Below are 9,101 nucleotides of genomic sequence, written 5' to 3' on the forward strand. Positions count from 1 at the left end.
ACGGAATTTCACTCTGTAAAAAATTCCATTATGAAACAACTTTCATCAGGAAATACATTCCCTCCTCTGAAGAGATTGTGCGGCTGTAACGAGCACAGGTTGTAATTTTTGTTCTGTACCTCATGCATTGTTTCTGCTCCAGAAGGTTTTCACTTTCAATTGCGGTACTGTTTATGGCTTGTGAGCTAGATAACGCCACAGCAGCACAGATTAGCCCGCTCCTTTGTCATCTCTCTATACTATAAAAATTAATATCCTCTGATAATAACAAATGCAGTTATTTGGTTTGCAATGCTGTCAGAGATTTATTGTGTCATCAGTAAACAGTGATTCATGTAGGACAGCAGATATCTTCAAAGAAGAAATCACAAAGTGTAAAAAATACAGAGAAAAATTATGGCATTTTTTACAACGTGGCTAATAAGCAGAAGGTAAAAGTTTGAACTTTGAAACTTGCATTTCTATGCATTATCTGAAATGAAAGAGGTGATGCTGGGTATTGTTTTCAGATTGTAAGTCTACCCTTTGTGTTCTTATTATAGAGGCCGCCAAACAAATGAGATGTATGGGTAAACCATAAAAGGCAATGGTTGCCTGGTGTTCTACACAATTCAGTGAAAGGGAACCTGGAGCCAAGGTATCTGTGGAGTAGGTGATCAAAGGCAGATCATATTGAGTGATCAAGCGCTGCTGCCGTAGTTCATAATTTTCAATGTTCCTACAAGTTGAAGTTTTGAAGTTATTTTAATCCCAAAGATTTTAGAATATCACAATAATACCTTGCGCAATTATTGTATTCACTTGTTCCTCACACCTTCAGACCAATGGGAGAGTGAATGAGACTGGAACTATCAGAACAGGTTGGGAGAATCACCTTCAGTTATACAGGGAAAATGGAGTTCAGCTTTAATTTACTCTCCTATGTCAAGCTTGCAAATCTGAAAATCATCAATGACTGTAAATTGCCTGAGCAGTTGGTAGAGTCCAGAACTTAGTCCTTCTTCCTGCAGAAGTCAGATGAAGAGTCTAATTCAGTGCTTAAAGGATAAAGATGCTGACGAGGCCTTTGGAGATATTTGCCCTCTATTTTTGGACTAGAGCTAGAGAAAGATTCTTCTAGTATGACAGGGCAATTTACTGTTTCTGGTACCCCATGAATTTGGGGCTCTCTTTTGTAAATCTCAGCAAACTGAAATAACCCTTTGGACTATCTTGACAGAATGTTTGCACTTTCTCATCATGAGAATATCTGACTAAACCATCCTCACAGCTGTATTTCCTAAAAGACAGCAGTTCTTATCTGCTCAAGTTTCAATTGATTCAAGTTTTGCACTTTCCAAAAGGTATCAAAAAAGCCTTGTGACAAAGGTGATCTGGGAAAGGTGGGAGCTGGAACACAGAGAGGAAATAACCTCAGCAGGTCTCACAAGGACACACATTAATAGATTCAGAGTCTCCTATGTGCAGCCCTTTGGTCTGATCTCATGATGACATTCCTTTCTTCTTTCTTGACCTAATGTCATCTTAAAAGTGCCCTGTGAGTTCCTTCTCTTCTGAAATTGAAAACTATCATATCCAACACAAATCAATTAAAATTAAGACAGGAACACAAGATAAAGCCTTTCTGATATCTATTCTTTGTTTTACAGGAAGGATTTTACCCCATAACCAAAGAGTTTTTCCTAATTTTTCCACCAATATATTTTTAAATGATGTGTGGAACTATCTTATCTATTTATATGAGTAGTCTTGCCCCAACTTATAATGGTATCTCTTCTAGCAATGCCAGTGCAAATGTGAGCCTTGTAAACTATTTGTTTCCAAATCCTTCTCTAATTTTGCACATAATTATTCATTCATAAGCTGTTGTGTCATTTTATCATATCTCCACATATGTAGTCTATAGAGTACCTGCACTTTTCCCCTACTTTTCATGACCAGAGAGCATTGTACACATGTCCATGTGACAGTAAGTTTATTCTAGGACCCCCTTTGTCCTGTTTATATCCTTTTTTCATACAATTTTCTCATACTATTAATCACTGATTTTGTATTTATTACCTGACAGCTTACTTCAAAATCAGTACTTTGAAAAGGCTTTGAGATGTCTGAAGTAGAGTTGTATGCATAAGGATATGGTATTTTCCAGAATTTCACTCAAAGCCATTAAGAAATTGTAAATGTATAACAAGATTTAAATCACTTTACTTATTTTTGAGGCACTGTTTCAAGATCATTTTAATTCCTTTAGCTACTAGCTTGTTAATAGCTCCTGGTATCTGTTATTTCTTCCTGAGCAAGTTATAGACACTAAAAAAAAGGCAATACAATACCAGATTAGATCAATTGTGTAAATACAAGTCACAGGCTGGCATTCAGCTAATACAAATACTGAAAGATCATTAAAAGCTTCATTACAGATAAGGTCAATTATGCACCATGACTTTGCCTTTATTTTAAAGTTTGTTCAATATACTCTTCTTATCCAGAAGATATTTTCCCCATCTTCCTTATGAATTTAATTCATGTGTTAGTGACAAAGGTGCCTGAATAAAAATCAAACATTAGCTCATCAGCTTATTAACAGCAAATTCTACCAACATTATGAATATTGGCAAGGAAGGCACTCTCTTTGTCCTCAACGCATTTGACAGTTGCCATTCAGTAGTGCTTCCCCACACACACACCTTTTGTATTTCTTTTCCGTTCTTGCCCTACCAACCAGCTGCTGGTTTTAGCAGTGCTTTTAAGGGCTCCTTTGAAGTCTCACACTTTTGTTATGACAGCTAAATTGGGAGCCATTTAACACCCCTATTTCATTTTCACTCTATAAATAAATAAATAAATAAATAAATAAATATTGGGTGTTAAATGCAGACAAAGTAGCTGGGAAGTCATGGTGAATACAGCATCCAGACCCACAGGGAATCAATTCATTGATGACTGCTCTGCGAGGTGTCCATCTAGCTCCCACACAGTCAGAAATGAAGGCACATTCTGGCCATCTCCATCAACGTTCTGCAGCTTCAGCTGCCCTAGCTGCTATATTGTGTTTCATTTTCATCAGTAGTTAAAATATTATCCAATTAAACTTGTTTAATCTCAGATGACCTTGCACGTTTCTTGTGACTCCTTCCTTGTCTCATGTTGCTTCCCAATAGCAATGGGGAATGCAATGAAATGCCCTCCCCTACAGCTGGGCCTGTATCTACTCTGACACTGGATGCAGACCTGGCAAGGAACTGCTGCAGTTCTCTAACATAAAACAAAAACTAGCCCTTTGACTGTTCTGTGTTCATTTCAAGTACCTGATGCACCCAATTTCCCTGTAAATCCCCACTTTAGTAGGAACCTGATGACTATAGTGGTAGTACGCATATGGTTGGACTTGATGATCTTACTGGTCTTTTCCAACCTCAATGTTTCTATGATTCTATAATCAGCAACTACCTCATCCAGAGCATGGTAATGGAATTGTAGACAGAAGCCACACACAAAAATATATTGTGGTCATTAACTTCATAAAAAAGTGCTATGAATCAGAACTTTTATAATTACAGTGTATAAAGAGGAAAAAACTCATTGAAAAGCTATAAAGATTTTTAAAACAAGAGTAAGTAGATGGATGTTCCTTAGCTTGTGAACTCTAGCTCAAAAGAAAAAGCCTGTCTACCAAAGATTAAACATTGCCTCTGAGCAGCAAAGAGCTGACAATAACTCCTAAAGGACAAGTAATTCCTAAAGAAAATAAACTTTATGTTCCTGAATATCCAAGTGATAAAAAAATCCACTGGAACATCGAAGCCTAATAATTTCCAGGTATCAGCATAAAGGATTCTACTGTAATTTTCCCATCCTGTGCCAGGTTTAGATGGGATCATTGTGCGGTTATAAACTCGTCTACTCAATAAACAGTCTTGAATACAGATACTCAAGGAGAAAATGCACAAGGATGTGGAGGAAATCAGAGCTTGCATTCAGGCTGTCTGTATCCTCTTCTCAAACTATCATGCTTGCCATCCAGGTGCAAAACTTCACAGTACAACAAGGGTGAGAAAAGTCCTGAGCCTATTTAAGCTACTGAGGCAAGACACAGCCAGTCATGCTACACTTTTCTAAATGATATTAGAATAAAATTTCACTGTTTGCTGTTGAAAAATATGTTTTAAAAGAAAAAAAAATGTTGCCAAAACAACTTGATCTATCAAGTTCCAGCCTGGAAAAAGCCATGGATTTTATAATGTAAAAAACATCATAGAAGTGCAACTAAAATGAAGCATACATTATATAAAGGCATATATCCAAAGCATACGGAACCTTTGGAAAAATAAATCTCAATTTCTGTTAGCAGAATAAAAATAATCAGGTATACATGGCCTGAGTTCCCGCTTCATTTGAAAGGGAGAACTATTGTTGCACGTTCTTTGATTTTCTACAGATATCAGAGTGACTTTTATGAGATTTGGCTTTTCCGGCTGTTAGATCTCCACTGACTCTTGTCAAGGTCATTCCTTTGCTAGGGAGACCTCACATATCATCCATCCTGCCTTGACAGCTGTGGGTCTAGGAGGCAGCACTTGAAAGCCTTCCAAAAGATGTCTTGAGCTTTCTTGCTTTTCTGATGCAATGGACAAAAACTCACATAATATTTGTTTCTGCACACATCTGTTCTGTTTGTATTCCCTCAGTAATTTCTGCTGACTGCAGTGCTAGGATTTTAATCTAGGAAGAGGAAGCTGTGGTATAACGGTAATGTAACCAGTGCTAAATGAAAGTAGCCAAATATGGTATCTGATTTTTGCCATTCTGGATCACAAGTCTTGCAGAGAGGTTTGGAAGAGGCCATGCACACTCTCCTAGTACATTCCCAACATGCAATGTCTTCTTACTTCTGCACTGGCAAAGAAGAGAGGAGGAGAAGGACGAAGGCAAAAAAAAAAGCAAGCTTGACATTTGAGGAGTTCACCACTCATTTCTGCTGGAGCAGGAAAGCAGAGTATTTTTTCCCAGCATTGCCTCTACTCATCTTTGAAGGCTTTGGCTGTACATATCCCAGTGCCTCACGCTGTACAGGGAAGGCCTCTTGTCTCGAGTTAATGGTAAAAAAAAAAAAAAATAGTTTGCACTCTTGCTGGATAGCTGGTTGTGCCATAGCAAACAACAATATGAAGACCAACTTTCTGAAATCTCACAAGCTTGCCAGGACTCTGAGATCTAATTGTTCTTCAAGCATAAAACAAAGGCACAAGTGAAATCATGGTAGTGAAGAACTTTCATGTTTCTTTAGTAGTATTACTGGAGACTTAGCTACTTAATGCAACATCCCAAAAGTCTTTAATGTTCAAACTTGAGCAATGGTTTTCCTCTGCTGATTATTTTCAGAATTATTGAACTGACTTGTAAAGAAACAGGCAAGAGTATTTTCATGGAATAATGAATGCTTTATGAAAGGTATAAACTGAAGAATATAATCTCAGGACTGAAAACATCATCAGAGAAATTGTCTGAGTACCCCTGCTGTGGCAGGGGAAAGAGGAAGGAAAGCTGCAGTACATCGCTTTCCTTATTGTATGAATTCATGCAGGGGGAGGCAAAAAGAAGGCAGGCCAGTGTCTCAGGAGCTGTGCTATGAAAAAGCCAGGAAGCCACAAGAACATTAGTCCCAGAGAAAAGGGCAGGTGCTGCATCATGGCCAGGTGCTGTGAGCTCACATGGCTAACTACTCAGAGTCTTTCCACTGGATGCTTATGGATTTACTAGTGGAAGATGACTCAACCTCTCTCTGGCAGCAGGACATTGGAAAAAGCAATTCGGTGCCCAGAGGTCCTTTGCAGAAGACCAAGGCTCCTCAAACCCTGTGCCCGTCCTGACTTCTGGCCACTTTCATACATCTTTTCAGCTCCTCTTATGCTTTGATGTCCATTGGCCTGCCTCTAAACACATTTCTACATTTCTATTTGGATTCAAACTCTAAAATAAAATAATAAATCCACTATTTTACATTTTGGCAGGCAATGCATATCTGTATCTAGATTCAAGACCTAAAATAAAATAAATTCATTGTTTCATGTTTTGGTAATCAGTGCTGCAGTTAAGCTCTGGCTGGACTTCCCTTTTGTGTTTCAGAAAATTCACTCTGAATTGCCTGGCTTGCTAAGATTTCAGAAGGAGAGAACATACAAGCAGACATCATTTTTGATCTGCATATGTGGTTATTTCTAGAAGACACAAACTACCTACCTTCAGAAACTGGCTTTGTGGTGACCTATGTGGGAGACTGTCTAGTAGTCTGTCGTATGTCTCCCACATCACAAAAAACCAAATGGAAAAAGCAGTGGGATTCTGTATACGGTAGGCACTGCTTTTGTCCTGACCTTCTTATTTTGGCTTTCTCATTAAAATAATAATAATAGTAATAAAAATAGAATAATGAGGTAAGACTAAGACAATCCAGAATAACAGATAAAAAAGGCAAAATGAAGTCAGGACATTAATGTGGTATTTATATGTTTATATAGATATATGTTGATTGTTTTGTTGTTTTTTTTTTTTAAATCAAATGCTCTATTACTCATGACTTACAGATTATGGGAAAACCAGGCTGATTTTCTTTGCTTGGCTGACTGTTTTTACATCTGTTTGCAGTTACTGCTTGGAGCCACCTATGTCTGACTAGAACTGTCAAGTAACCATGGCATCCAAATACATTCAGATAATAGGATGTGCACAGCTTTGCAAATAATGATGTCAAGTTGTCAGAGAGGAGAACATAACCCCTAGAACCACAGTATTGCCCTTTCTCAATGCTTTGATATTTATTTTGCCTCCATGCTGTTATTAAATTCATATGAACTTGGATGATATTTCAATTTGATGAAAACTTAAATTATAAATGAATCCATGCAGCTGGAAAGAAATCAGCTCATATAAGTGTCATGTTTGAGGTATTGAAATAAGGGAATTTGAAGTCCCTCTCAAATGAGACAAAATAATTGAGAGATGTTCAGTAGTATTTGTAATACATACTAATGTGGAGAGACTCTCTATGACTCAAGCCTTTCTTCATACGATATTTGAACATGATGCTTTCTCCTCAGATTCCATGTAATGGTTTTTAGTTCTTCCTGTGAAAAGAAAATCCTGTGCATGCTCTTATCCCCTGCATACCAGAGTGATTTATTAACCACAATTTTTTTTCCTTCTGATCACTGATCCCTCCATCAGTCTGATCTACTGAGGACCTGTTGGTCTGGCTGAATTGCCACTGCCCTTCTCTGCATGGCCAGGCAGAATTCTTGGTTTCTGTGGTGGAAGAAAAAGGAAGATGTCACAATAGTGGACCCATGGTCACGTCCCAGAGCACAGCATTCCTGGCTACACTCCCTGCTTGGACCTGGGAGGGCCATGCCAGCACAAACACCTTCTGCCTTACACCATAGTGACACAGGGACAGCTGAATCTCTTCCCCAATACCTGAGGCCCTCTCACTTATTGAGATACTGTGGTCTTCAAGAGACAGGAAGGTGACAGTGACCTGTCCCGACAAAGTGACAAAGCTCTATAGGGCTGCTCTTTTACTTCAGCAGGGTGAAAGGGGGCTGGGTACAGCATCAAGTGGGAGAGTAGTGATCATTACTGGAGGGGAGGAGGTGGGAGAAGCACTAGGAAAGATGAATAGGTGAATGGATGGATGGTCAGGCAAGCTTTTGATTTATGCCAATCTGACAGTCTTTACATTTGTTATCCTTCTGCTTCTCAGTTTTTCTCCAACATCTTTCTTATTTTACAAAAAGGGAAAAAAGAAATAATCTGAAAACCTTACAGAAGAAGGACTGACTTGCAATTTTTAAGGTGAGTTAATGCCTTGTATGGCAAGTGGACACATTTTTCCTTTTTTTTTTCAGGAAGCCACTGGCAAAGATTTTTATGTCTTTACCTGTATGTAGTGAGATTTTTTAAGAGTGCTTGCAGTACAGTTTGTGACATTACAGCTTGGAGTGATTTTGGAGAAGGCTGAATAAATCTTACCTTCTCTTAGTCTCATGGAATATACACGAACTGCAGCTGAGGCTGGAGGCCTCTTGCATCCTTACCCCTGCTGAGGAAGGAGAGGACTACCCCATGTCACTGGGTTCAAGAGGAAACCTCTGGGCTGCAATGCCTTATTGTAGATTTGCTTCAATATTACAATATTATTACCACCAATTGATTATGAACCATCTTTCCTTCTGAAGCATTAAAATGAAACTGTTCTTTGTCCATTCTGTTTGTCATCATACCACTCATGCCTTCGTTTGATGTTGTCTCACACCATGTCCTTTCTGTCTCTCACAGTATCCTTTCCACAGTCATTAGGAAGTGGGCTGAATTTGTCATCCTCTGTTCTGCTATGGGTGGGATAGAAAAGAAACTGCAGGATGTTGTTGCCTTGCTTAAGGAAGGGGCCTACATACACAAAATAGCACTAATCTGGTAAAGAAAGTGAATTATACTATTTCTACCCTGTTAAAATGTTACAATTAACTGACTGCCAAGCTGTCTTCCACAGGCTACACCTAGTTTTTAGTTTTTCCTCTTTGAATCTTAAAGGTCTGGGCTTTTTAGCATCTCCATTGGGGTGCATCAGGCCTGGCACTGCCAGCCTGGTGAGGGATTGTTCTGTTCTGCTCTGCGATGTGCGGTCTCATTTCGATCTCTGTGTGTGATTTGGGGCACCACAATAAATGAAAGACATGAAACTATTAGAGAGCATCCAAAGGAGGGCTACAAAGATTATAAGGAGTCTGGAGGGAAAGACGTATGAGGAGCAGCTGAGGTCCCTGTGTGTGCTCAGCGCAGAGCAGAGGAGCCGAGGGGAGGCCTGATGGCGGCTGCAGCTCCTCACAGGGAGCGGAGGGGCAGCGCTGAGCTCTGCTCTGTGTGACAGCGACAGGGCCCGAGGGAACGGCATGGAGCTGTGTCAGGGGAGGGGCAGCTGGGGGTTAGGGACAGGGGCTGCACCAGAGGGCGGTGGGCATGGGACGGGCTTCCCAGGGCAGTGGGCACGGCCCCGAGTGCTGGAGTTCAAGGAGCGTCTGGAAAGCGCTCTCAGACATAGGGTT

At 39.7% G+C, this 9,101-nt stretch overlaps 1 long non-coding RNA gene across 2 annotated transcripts; it reads left to right on the forward strand.

Annotated features, from left to right (window-relative positions):
- Positions 1 to 7,346: 7,346 nt before the first annotated feature.
- LOC121106663 lies at positions 7,347 to 8,261 on the forward strand. 2 transcript variants are annotated; one of them, XR_005839426.1, is made up of 3 exons: positions 7,347 to 7,523; positions 7,760 to 7,851; positions 8,039 to 8,261. It is a non-coding gene; the product is annotated as an uncharacterized LOC121106663 (long non-coding RNA). The 2 variants fall into 2 exon arrangements; XR_005839427.1 differs by having other exon boundaries at positions 7,794 to 7,851.
- Positions 8,262 to 9,101: the final 840 nt, after the last annotated feature.

Source organism: Gallus gallus, chromosome 1 (assembly GCF_016699485.2).
Source record: "Gallus gallus isolate bGalGal1 chromosome 1, bGalGal1.mat.broiler.GRCg7b, whole genome shotgun sequence".
NCBI classification, from domain to species: domain Eukaryota; kingdom Metazoa; phylum Chordata; class Aves; order Galliformes; family Phasianidae; genus Gallus; species Gallus gallus.